General features: G+C 38.1%; 1 protein-coding gene across 5 annotated transcripts in view; it reads right to left on the reverse strand.

Annotated features, from left to right (window-relative positions):
* The window catches only part of FAM13B (family with sequence similarity 13 member B), a 128,509-nt gene that overhangs the window by 28,273 nt on the left and 87,134 nt on the right, over nucleotides 1-13,102 (reverse strand). The window lies entirely within an intron of this gene.

Genomic DNA, 13,102 nt, shown 5'->3' on the forward strand with positions numbered 1-13,102 from the left:
AATCAACCATTCTTTAAACTATCAAGAGTTAACCACTGACTTAACATCATAAAATATGTATATCTCAACCAAACCACCCGCATGAGAATAGGAAAACATTAAATATACCTATTTAAAGACAGGAATAAGAAAAAGATGTACACCATCACCAAGATGATTAAATATGGCTCTGAAGGTACTAGCCACCCAATGCAAACAAGATAAACAAATCAGAAGTATGAAAGTCAAAAAGAAGATGAAATATCAGTATCTATAAATATATATAACTGCATTCCTAGAAAACCCAACAGAAGAATCAACTGAAAAACTATTACTACAGTATTAAGAAAATTCCATTGATACAATCTGAATAAACAGAAGTTAATAGCTTTCACATATACTAGTAAGAACCAACCAGAATCTCTTCACATCCACTAGGATGGCTATAATCAACAAGACAGATAATAACAAGTATTGGCAGAGATATAGAGAAATTGGAACTGTCATACCCGGTGTGGCTACTTTGAAAAACACTTCGGCAATTCCTCAAAAAGTTAAACATAGAATTACCATATGACCCACTCCTTGATATACTGAAACATTTGTCCACACAAATACTTGCATACAAAAGTTCATAGCAGCATTAGTCATAAGCCCCAAAAACTAGAAACAACTCAAATGTCTATCAATTGATGAATGGATAAACAAAATGAGTTATATCCACACAATGGAATATTGTTTGGCAATAAAAAGAAATGAAGTACTGATACATGCTACAACATGGATGAACCTTGAAAACACTGTGCTCAAAGAAGCCAGTCACAAAAGGCCACATATATTGTGTGATTCCATTTATATGTACTGTCCAGAATAGGCAAATCTATGGAGACAAAATAGATTAGTGGTTAGGGGAAAACAGAGTGACAGCTAAAGGACAGGGTTTCTCTTGGGGGTGATAAAAATGTTCTAAAATTTGACTGTGGTAATGGTTGCACATATCTGTGAATACACTAAAAACCACTGAATAAGCAAGATGGTGGCACAGCAGCAGGAAGATGATGGCGCAGCAGAGGGAGCTGTCCCTTCCTTCGTGTTTTTCCCCTCCTGCACAGGCCAGGATCCCAGGCAGGGGTTGCACACCCATTCCAAAAGAGAGAGTCAAGAAAGCAGCTTTCCAGACTGGAATTCTCCAAGCTTCCCAGCAGATGGCACTCTATGGCAACCTGTTCTCCACATCCATACAAAGATTTTTTAACCTCTGACCTGTGTGTTTCTGAGGTGAATGGAAACAATGGCCTTGCAGTGCTGCAGGCACTTGTTAAGAAAGGACAAGGTCTCTGGCACCTGGCTGTCTGATTACCATGGCCAATATCTGCATCAAAACTGTGCCGGCCGCATCCCCCTCTTTTCCCACAGCGAGTACCTCCATGTCTGTTCCAGCATCCTACGAAGAGAGAAACAGGTGCTGAGAGCCACAATGGAAATCAGTCACTCAGTGCTGTCTCCTGTGGAAATAATGGAGCTGTGGGCACCCCGGGCTCCTGCCTGGAAAAAAGCTCAAGCCTGCAGGAGCCAGAGGCTTAACTTCACCAGCCAACAGTGATCAGGACATGACCCACAGCTGCCAGCCTTAGTGGTGGAGGATGGGCCCTGGGTGCCATGGTCAAGTTCACTCACCACAACTTCTCAGCCATAATTTCCCCATTTCTTCATGAAGCTTTCCTTTGTATGTTGCAGTTCCTTGTTCTCACAAGTCCCAGAACCTCTATTTTGGATGGTCTCTGCCTGTTCTCTAGGTGTTTTTGATGGTAGAGTGAGTTCTGCCTCTGCTTACGCCACCATCTTCTTGGAAGTCCCTCTTTAAGTGTTTTTAATTTTATAGAAACGGAATGTTTTCTCGCATGTGTTTTTTTGAAACTTGATGTTTTTCACTAGGTATTTTACATTTATGAGTGCAGATGTAGTTCATTCATTTTCCCTGCTCTGCAGTGTTTCATGGGTGATATTCATTCATTTCCATTATATGCTATTTATTCTTTCCCAAGTATTTTCTTAGTACAAACAGCACTACCATGAGCAAACTTACAAATAATAGAGCAAATATAAAAGAGTTACTCTAATCTCTCTGGGGAGGTAATTGCTGAACTATAGTTTAGGTACCTCTTAAATTTTACTGAACTTCTACTGCTAGAAGCACATCCTCACCAATGCTTGATATATTTTTTTTAAATTTTATTTTGAAATAAATTCAAGCTTACAGGAACAGTTGCAAAAACAATACAAAGCCCATACACAGAACTCCAGCATACTCCGATCCCCCTACCCCGATACTCCAATCCACCAACTTTAACTTCCTGTCACACCACCATTTCTTTCTTTCCCTCCCTCCTTCCCTCCCTCCCTCCCTATCACCCATCATCTATTGCTCTGTCTTCTGAACATATGAGAGTAAACTGCACACATCCTTGAACAAACAATATAATTCACATATACATTTCCCATGAACAAGAACATTCTTTTATGTAATCACATTAAGCACAGCTAAGAAGTTGAAGAATTCAACACTGATGCAAAGCTTACATTCTGTATTTCCTTTTTTTTTTTCTTATGTCCCAACTGTGTCCCTTTGAGCCTCTTCTCCTCCATCCTCAGATCCCATCCGGGATCATCCTTGGCATTTAATTGTCATTATCTATTTAGATTATTTTTTTTCAATTGTGGAAACATATATACAGCCTAAATCTTCCCATTCTTACCCCTCCCTAGCATTCCATTAGTGGGATTAATCACATTCAGAATGTTGCAATGCCATCACCTTCCCATCATCCATTACTAGAAATTTCCCTTCACCCCAAACAGAAACCCTGCACTCATTTCTTAACTCCCCATCGCCCCTTCCCACATTTCTCTTAACCCATACTCCACTTTTCATCTCTATGGTCATATTCTCTGATACTTTCTTTGTGTTTACCGTGGGGCTTAAATTTAACATCTTAAATCTATAACAATCTTGTTTTTCTTTGATACCAACTTAACTTCAATAGGACACATAAACTATGTTCCTATACTCCTCCATTCCCCCACCTTTATGTAGTTCTTGTCAAAAATTACATATTTTACATTGACTCCAAAACCACTGATTTATCATTACAGTTTATGTATTTTAGATCCTGTAGGAAGTAAATAGTGGAGTTACAAATCAAGAAGACAGTAGTATTGGTATTTATATTTACCATGTGATCTTTACTGGAAATCTTTATTCTTCATGTGGTTTCAGTCAATTGTTTAGTGTCCCTCCCTTTCAGCCTGCACAATTCCCTTCAGCGTTTCTTATCTACTGGTGATGAAGTTCCTTAGCTTTTGATTATCCAGGAATGTTTTCATCTCCCCCTCATTGTTACCCTCCAGGTGTTTGTGAATTTTCTGTCTCTGATGGTTATTGGCTTCTATTTGTATTCATTGTGGTCAGAGAATGTGCTTTGAAAAATTTTAATTTTTTTAAATTTATTGAAGTTTGTTTTATGTCCCAGCATATGGTCTATTCTGGAGAAAGATCTGTGATCACTAGAGAAAAATGTGTGTCCTGGTGATCTGGGATGTAATGTTCCATATATGTCTGTTAAATTTCTCTATATCTCTCTCTTCTTTCTTTGTTTCTCTGTCGGTAGGGCTCCCTTTAGTATCTGAAGTAGGGCAGGTCTTTTATTAGCAAAATCTCTCAGCATTTGTCTGTCTGTGAAAAATTTAAGCTCTCCCTCAAATTTGAAGGTGAGCTTTGCTGGATAAAGTATTCTTGGTTGGAAATTTTTCTCTCTCAGGATTTTAAATATATCATGCCACTGCCTTCTCACCTCCATGGAGGCCGCTGAGTAGTCACTAGTTAGTCTTATGTTGTTCCCTTTGTATGTAATGAATTGCTTTTCTCTTGCTGCTTTCAGAACTTGCTCCTTCTCTTCAGTATTTGACGGTCTGATCAGAATATGTCTTGGAATGGGTTTATTTGGATTTATTCTATTTGGAGTTCACTGGGCATTTATGCTTCGTGTATTTATATTGTGTAGAAGGTTTGGGAAGTTTTCCCCAACAATTTCTTTGAATACTCTTTCTAGACCTTTACCCTTCTCTTCCCCTTCTGGGACACCAATGAGTCTTAAATTTGGACGTTTTATTTTATCTATCGTATCCCTGAGATCCATTTCGATTTTTTCGATTTTTTTCCCCATTCTTTCTTTTGTTCTTTCATTTTCCATTCTGTGGTCCTCAAGGACGCTGAGTCGTTGTTCAGCTTCCTCTAGTCTTGTACTATGAGTATCCAGAATCTTTTTAATTTGGTCAACAGTTTCTTTTATTTCCATAAGATCATCTATTTTTTTATTTACTCTTGCAAGTTCTTCTTTATGCTCTTCTAGGGTCTTCTTCATGTCCTTTATATCCTGGGCCATGCTCTCATTGTTTGACTTTAGTTATTTGATTAATTGCTCCAAGTACCATGTCTCCTCTGATCTTTTGATTTGGGTGTTTGGGTTTGAGTTCTCCATATCGTCTGGTTTTATCATATGCTTTAAAATTTTCTGTTGTTTTTGGCCTCCTGGCATTTGCTTTACTTGATAGGGTTCTTTCAAGATATGAAAAACACCAATCTCTAATTTGTCAGATCTACAGCTTGGTGGCATACATTTTCTCTAACTAACCAGCAGATGGCATCCACGAGTCACCTATTACCCTCAAGTCAGTTCTTCTCAACTTTGTCTTTGTGGTGTGTGGGGGTCTGAGTCTTGTGGGGTTCAATTGGTGCACCAAGTTTGGGTGTGGTTGGTGCTGTCCACACTGCCCTGAATGTGGGGAGTGTGTCTGAGCGGTTAGGGAGGCAGGGCAGCTTTAATAATCAAACCTCCCAAGTGTTCCTGGAGACTTAAGGCTGCTGTAAGAGTTTAAACCTTCATTTCAGTCTCGCCACAGATTGTCTCTGCTGCTGACCCGCAAGTCCTTGGTATTGGCTTAGGATCCCTGGGATTTTCAAGCGGGTCCCCCTTCCCAGCCGTGCTCTTCCAGGTCCTCTACTGAGGGAAGGCTGTGCTACGTCACGAGTGCACGCCAGCCCTCCAGGGAAGCCCTGGGCTGCCGGGTTGTGCAGGGGTGTTCCCAGCCTGCTGCAAAGATGGCTGAATGGTGCGTGTCAATCTCCCCTCCTTCGCACAGCTCCGCCCTCCCAGCTCCAGGACAACCAGCTATGAGTGCACTAAAGGCCACTGTCCATGGCCAAAATTGTGACATGTGCGTGTGTTGCGGGAAACTCTCCCTGTCACACTGGGACCCTTGGCGCAGCTCTGGGCTGTGACCCCAGCCCCAGGCAGGAGAATCCCCAGCCCGCCGGGAAGATGGCTGCAAAGGGCGCGGTTTCTTTCTCCTTTTGGCTCCCCTCTGCCCTCCTGGCTCTGAGACAATTAGCAGCGGGTGCAGGGAGGGCTATCTTCCATGCCAGATGTTGAGGTGTTTGCAAGACCTCCTCCTGCCACGCTTCACTGCACAGTTCTCGTCGCGGTATCCGCAGCCACTCTCAACTTTTTCCTTTGTTTTTTTTTTTTTTTTTAAAAAAAAAAAGAACTAGTCCGTCTCCAAAAGCCAGCCCATGGTTTCCCCACATTGCAGCGCAGCCACTGGACTTTCAGCCAGCTCACTCACTCATTTCAGAATGCAGACTACCGGTTTCACCAACTGCACGGTCCTGTGGATTTAGCAGACTTGTCCAGCTGGTGCATCGCTGGAACCGGTGTTCTGGGTCCCTTTCTAGCTTTTACCTAGTATTTTTCACAGAGGTGTTTTTTTGCCCTGTTTCACCTAGCTGCCATCTTAGGTTCTCCCCACAAAGCTTGATATTGAGATGCTTTTTTGTGACAATATGAAGTGTATAAAGTAGTTTATCATTGGGGATTCAATTTGAATTTGATTAAACATATATTTCCTATGTAATTTTTTGTATACATATATTTCTATACATATAGATTGACCTTTTATTTCTTTTTATTACTTGTATTTTTTTATTGTGAAATGTCTTCTCGTGTTTTACCCATTTGCTGATGGGAATTTTATCTTTTTCTGTTTCACTTTGGTTGTTTATATCTTTGTTATACAGTATTCCATTATATAAAAATATCACTCATAATTTTCTATTGATGTTAATTTAGTTATTTTCCTAATATTTTATTACTATAAATGGTACTTCTTGAACATACTTGTACATTCTTTTGTCATATAAGCAAATGTTTTTTTCTAATGTATGCTCTGCAAATGTATTCTCTAAGGTTTTGGATCATCTCTTTGTAATTCCTAAATGTAATACTTTTCTCAATAATTTAACATTTAATTCTGAGCAATTTTTTTAAAAATACAATAAAGACAATAGAATTGTGAACATCAAATATCAACAGTTATTAAATGAATAGTATTCCTGTATCTTAATCCTCCCCCATTTACCTCTCCTCCAAATTCTTTAAAATCAATCTCAAACACCACAGAATCCTTAAATCCAAAAATATTTTTGTATGTATCTACAAAATATAATGCAGCTTTAAAAATCTATAACCACAATATCATTATCATGTTTTAATTTTCACTCCTGTAATATAATTAAATAATCAGTCAATGTTGAAAAAAAAAAAACAACACTGAATATACTTTAAATGGGTGAATTGTATGGCAGGTGAATTATAGCTCACTAAGGCTGCTATTAAACAAAAACCAATCAACAAATGAAAGGGGGGAAAACCCCACTATTTACAATGATGATAAAACAGATAAAATATTTAGGAATAAATTTAAGAAATATGCAAAATCTGCAAGAAGAAAGTTCAAAATGCCCCTAACAGATATTTCTTAAAGCCTTAAACAAATGGAAAGGGACATTATGTTCTTGGAGAAAAAGTCTCAAAATCATAAAAACATTAATCCAGAAATTAAGTTATAAATATAAAGTAATTCCAATAAAACCAGTTGCCAGAGTTTTATTTTATAGGATGCCAAAAATTCATAAGAAAATAATAAACAGGTACATCCAGCAAAATTTTGACAAAGAAGAGTAACAAGGAGGCACCTAGCTCTGCCACGGACTAAAATATATTATAAAGCTGCTAGTACAGGAAGACAGAGAGAAATCAGTGGAACAGAACAGAAAAACCCAAAACATACCCAAATTCATGCAAGGCATTGTGTTTACTCCTATACATTGCTAGTTATAGTACAAATTGGTTCAGTGGAGGGCAAGTCAGCAGTAAAAGGTAAATTACAAATGCATATACTTTTTTTATTGTGGTTACATATGTAACACAAAATTTGCCATTTTACTATTTTAAACTTTACAATTCAGTGGCTATTACTTTTACTATGTTATGCTACCACCACTGCCTTTTATTACTTTTTCATCACCCAAAATAAAAATTCTTTACCAATTAAGCAATAACTAACCGTTACAAATGCATATACCTTATGACCCAAAATTTTATTTAAATAAATTCATCCTAAAAACAGGTATGCACATGGTGATATGATATATGATATGAGACTACTTAAGGCAGCAGTGTTTACGACAGTAAAAGACTGGAAACAAAAGTTCTATCCATCATAAGTACAGCTAAGTTAAAAAGTACGGTTCATCCACATAATGGCTTACTACACCTCAATGAAAAAGGGTAAATGAAGCTCTTTATGAATGGATATTAATAGGAAAGATTGCCAAGATATATTAAAAAGTGTGAAAAAAGGAAGATTCAGAACAGTTCTATTATATGCCATCATGGGAGAGAGGAATCAATATGGATGGATATGGATGGGAAGGCTGACACTTTTCTTTAAATCCTTTCATAAATTCTTAACTATCTGAATCTATCCCTTTTCAAAAAATAAATATATAGAAATATTTAAAATATCCATAGAACACAAATAAAATTATCTTTGAATAAAGACTTTAGTTGCTAAAAATCACCTTACAATATTCTACTTCAGTCTGCCGCTAGTTTTAGCACGGCCAGTAAGCTAAGAATGGTTATAAGCTACCAATAAGCTAAATGATTGGAGTAAAAAAAAAAAAAAAAATCAAAAGAAGACTATTTCACAATGGGAAAATTATGGGAAATTCAAATTTCAGTGTCCATAAATAAAGTTTTATTGGAACATAGCCATGTTCATTTATTTACATATTTTCTATGGCTGTTTTCATGCTACAACAGCAGAGTTAACTAGTATGATGGATTGTATGGCCCACAAAACCTAAAACATTTACTGCCTGGTCCTTTACAGAAAAGGTTTGCCGAATCCTTACTTGAGTCCTGACTGCAAGTTCATTTCTATCCAAGTCATTTCAATCATGCTATATCATACTATACTTGAAATTCACATATGTCACCCAACTCGTATTTCCCTCTTCTGGCAACCTTTTCCAACTTGCTCTCTTCTACTGAACCAGCCTGAAGGCCTTATTCCAAGTTTCTAATCCAATGAACTTTACAGCCCTGGTCAATTATTTCAAAGCTATTTTATCAATGCCCTTACCAATGTGGAACAAGTTTACAATCAGCTTTCTGTCCTCCAGGCAGAAAAATGCTACAAGAAAATATCAAATATGTAACTCGCGAGTTGGCTCATTACAACTCATGCCGTTAAACTTCAGCTAGACCTCCAATGATACTCAAGTATCTGCTGACTCACTTCTGTTTGATTTCTGACCTACTTGATTTCTCCCATGGTGGCTCTTATAAAGCTTTACTAGTTTCTTCAACCCCAAACTCTATTCCCGTCTCCTCATCCTCAGCAGATGACAAGGTATTTTCATTTTAAAATGGTCAAAACCATCTGGAGTTAAGTCCTCCAAAAATCCTCCCAATTCAAAAATACTCTTTAATCTTCCCTTCAACTGAGGATGAAAAGCTTTTCCTATTTAGGAATAGAAACTCAATCTGTGCCTTAAATCACCTTCCCTCCAAATTCCCTACCCATCTAATTCCATCCCAATCCCAGTGGGTTGGTTTGAATCTATTATGTTCCCCACAAAAGCCATGTTCTTTAATGCAATCTTGTGGGGGCAGACTTATTAGTCTTTGGATTAGGGTGTAACCTTTTGATTAGGTTGTTTCTGTGAAGATGTGACCCACCCAAAAGGTAGGTGAGACCTTTGATTAGACCATTTCTATGGAGGTGCAGACCCCAACCATTCAGGGTGGGTCTTAATTACATCACTGGAGTCCCTTAAGAGAGCTCACAGAGAGGAGCTCAGAGAAGCTGAGAGCAACATTTTGGAGAGAAGTTAAGATATATAATCCAGAGTTTGCCCCCGGGAGAAGCTAATCGCCAACACAGACCCAGATGCTTGGAGACGCTGGGAGATACAGACAGAAGGACGTTTGGAGATGCTAAGAGATGTAATCCAGAGTTTGCCCTGGAGAAGCTAAGAGAGAATTCCCAGATGCTTAGAGAGAAATGCCTCAAGGGAACCAAGCAGAGAGCTGAGAGAAGCTAAGAGAGACAGAAGCCCAGAGACATTTTGGAGAAAGCCATTTTGAAACGAAACCTGGGAGCAAAGGACCAGCAGATGCCAGCTATGTGCCTTCCCAGCTGACAAAAGTGTTCTGGATGCCATCAGCCATTCTTCAGTGAAGGTATCCTCTTGTTGATGCCTTAGTTTGGACACTTTCATGGCCTTAGAACTGTAAATCTGTAACCTAATAAATCCCCTTTATAAAAGCCAATCCATTTATGGATTGCATTCCAGCAGCATTAGCAAACTGGAACACCCAGGATAGCAGTCCATTAATTATCCTGTTTTTCTGACATTTTTTCAATCTCTCCCTATCTAGGTGACCTGGTTCCCACTCTTCCCTACCAACATGCTCAAATCTTCATCCTGTTGAGGGGTCAGGGAGTACGGTGTTTCCATACCCAGGCTGCCTCAACTGTTCTCTCTTTCCTTTTATTTTCAATGTAAAACTTGTCCAAACAGCATTCTATACTTTGCTGCTGCCTACTACTCAATTTATACTCATTCTTCTTTATATTTTTCTTCTTCCTCGAAATCCACTATGAAACCTCCTCTTTCTTTACCAAAAATCTCTATCACTAAATCCAATGATTTTTCTTTAATTGTAATTTTTTGCTTATATTATCTGATTATAAATCAATAAGCACAAAGTATCACAAACTTAAATATAAAGTAAAATATGAAGAAAAGCTCAATCACCCATAATCTTATCAGCCAGAGATGGCCACAGTAAATATTGTTGTATTTCTCCTTAGCCTTTTTACTGTGTGCCAATATCTCAATCTCAATCTCCCTCTTAATCTCCCTCTTAATCTCTCTCTCTCTCTCTCTCCTCTCTCTCTCTCTCTCTCTCTCTCTCTCCTCTCTCTCTCTCTCTCTCTCTCTCACACACACACACACACACACACGGATTGTATTAGTTCTATTTTTCCTATATTTGATTGTTTCCAATAAACTTTAGATCTTGAGTGTCACTCATTCCTTTAATACGTATTTTAAATGACTCAACAATACCCCATTGTATAGATACACCATGATTTATTTGGCCACTTCCCAATTAAAGAATTTTTTTTCCTTATTACTTCCCATTTTTTCTACTGAAGATAAACTCCCAGTAAGAATCTAGTACACAAATCTTTGCATCCCTCTCTGACTTGTATGTATTTCCTTAGCATACAAGTCCGAAATTTTTAAATTTCTGGGTAAAAAGTTTTGTTTCTTTTGTCCTTATTGTCAATGTGTTTTCCATGAAGTTTGTAATGACTTACACTCTCAATATCTGTGTATGAGAATACCTGTCGCAAATGGAAAATGGTAAAGTTTGACTAGCTGATCTAAGTCTGTTCCAGCAATAAAATATGATGATTTTAAGGAATAGCACTTAAAAGGCCCCCAATGAACTTGCCTGCTGGGGACTGGGGCTATGGGGGTATCAACAGTTTATGTATTTTAACCTTTAATGTGAAGGGAATTAAAAAGAGAAAAGAAGGACAACAAAGTGGTAAATATATAATGGCCGTTGTTCTAACTTGCTAAAGCTGTCATTATGCAAAATACCAGAAATTGATTGGCTTTTATAAAGGGGATTTATTAGATTACAAATAAGGTTATAAAAGTGTCCAAACTAAGGTATCAACAAGAGGATACCTTCACTGAAGAATGGCCAGTGGTGTCCAGAACACCTCTGACAGCTGGGAAGGCACATGGCTGGCAGTTCTGCTGTTCCTTTGCTCCCAGGTTGTTTTTCAAAATGGCTTTCTCCAAAATGTCTCTGGATCTCTCTTAGCTTCTTCAATTCCTGTGATCTACGTGTTGTGGTCCTCTCTTAGCTTCTCTGGAGCAAACTCTGGGCTAGCATCTCAAAGTATCAGGAAGTGTCTAGGTCTCCTGGCTTAGCATATCCTGGGCATTTTCATTTCTCTGCTCTCTATGTGAGCTCCCTTTAAAAGACTCCAGTAAACTAATCAAGACCTACCCTGAATGGACAGGGTCAAATCTCCATGGAAATATTCAATCAAGAGGTCACACCCTAATCAAAAAGATAATATTACATTCTGCCCCCACAACATTGCATCTAAAGAATATGGCTTTTGGGGGGGACATAATATATCCAAACTGGCACATACCTATTGCTATATTTTTATAACTAGAAGGCACTGGAAGATTCTGAGAAGAGAACAGACCTTATCTAATTTTTGTTTTAAAAGTTCATTCTGGCTGCTATGTTGAGAACAGCCTGTAAGGGGACAAAAATGGGGAATCATTCAGGAGGCTATATTAATCCAGCTGAGATGATGGTGGCTTGGACTTGTGTGGTGGCAAAGGAGACAGTAAATAGTGGTCAGAATCTAGGTTTACTTTGAAGGTACAGCCAACAGGACTTTGTGAAGAACTGAATGTGCAGTATGAAAGCACTCATGGATGGCCCCAAGGTTTTTGGCCTTGCATACGGAAAAAGAAACTGCCCTTTACTGAGATTTTAAAGGCAGTGGGAAGAGCAAATGTGTTGAGAAGTTCAGGAGATTTGTTTGCTGCATGCTAAGTTTGAGAAGCTTTTAAGATATTCAAGTGGAAACGTTATGGAGAGCAGAGAAGCATAGGATTCTAGAGTTCAAGAGAGAGGTCTGGACTGGAGATACAAATTTGAGCTCTATCTTCCACATACAGATATATTTAAAGCCATTAGATTAAATGAGATTAGCAAAGGAGTACATGAAAATAAATCTGAGAACTGACCCATGGGCCATTCCAAATTTCAGAGGTACAGAAGATGAGAAAGAATCAGCAAAGCAGAGTAAGATGGAGCAGCCAGTGAAGTAGGGAACAAACCAGAGGAGAGAGAGATCCTGAGAGCCAACTGAAGAAAATGTATCAAGGTAGCAAGAGTGATTAACTGAAAATAAATTCTGCAAATTCAAGTAAAATTTCCAACAGATATCATTGTGACATGCAACAGCAATTTCAGAGTAAAAGTGGAAGCAAAAGGTGTCCTAGGGTGGGTTTAAGAGAGACCGGAAGGAGAGGAATTAAAGAAAACAGACAGGCATTACTTTATATTTTTATTATAAAGGGAGGCATAGAAGTGAGAATTATACCTATAGCAGGATGAAGGCTTTTTCCTAAACATAGGAGAAAAAAACAGTATATTTTTATGCTGATGGGAGTGATCCACTAGACAGAAATTGATAGATAATCCAGTAAAGATCAAGGGAACAACCACAGAAGCAATAACTTTGAATAGGTAAAAAAAAGATTAATAAACACAAATAAGAGTCCAGTGAAACAATAGCAGTACTGGTGTCATCAGCCTAACTTCTATGAAATGTTTTCCAGTGTATATAATAATTTTTAAATGTTTACCTCTAGCCATCTTTATAATTTTCTGCAGATAGGCATTATCTCATTTATTCATAAAAAAGCCAAGAGCAGCTACAGAAGTTAGGTAATTTGGCCAAAATTACACTGCTTTATTAAGAGACAAAGCCAGAATATAAACTTAAGAATTCTGTCCCTAAATTCCTTATTATACCTACTTTAGTTTATGATTTACAATGGAGAAATGCTGAAGAAAACCTCCTTATCCATTAATTAGTTATA

Source organism: Choloepus didactylus, chromosome 13, assembly GCF_015220235.1.
Source record: "Choloepus didactylus isolate mChoDid1 chromosome 13, mChoDid1.pri, whole genome shotgun sequence".
Classification (NCBI taxonomy): Eukaryota; Metazoa; Chordata; class Mammalia; order Pilosa; family Megalonychidae; genus Choloepus; species Choloepus didactylus.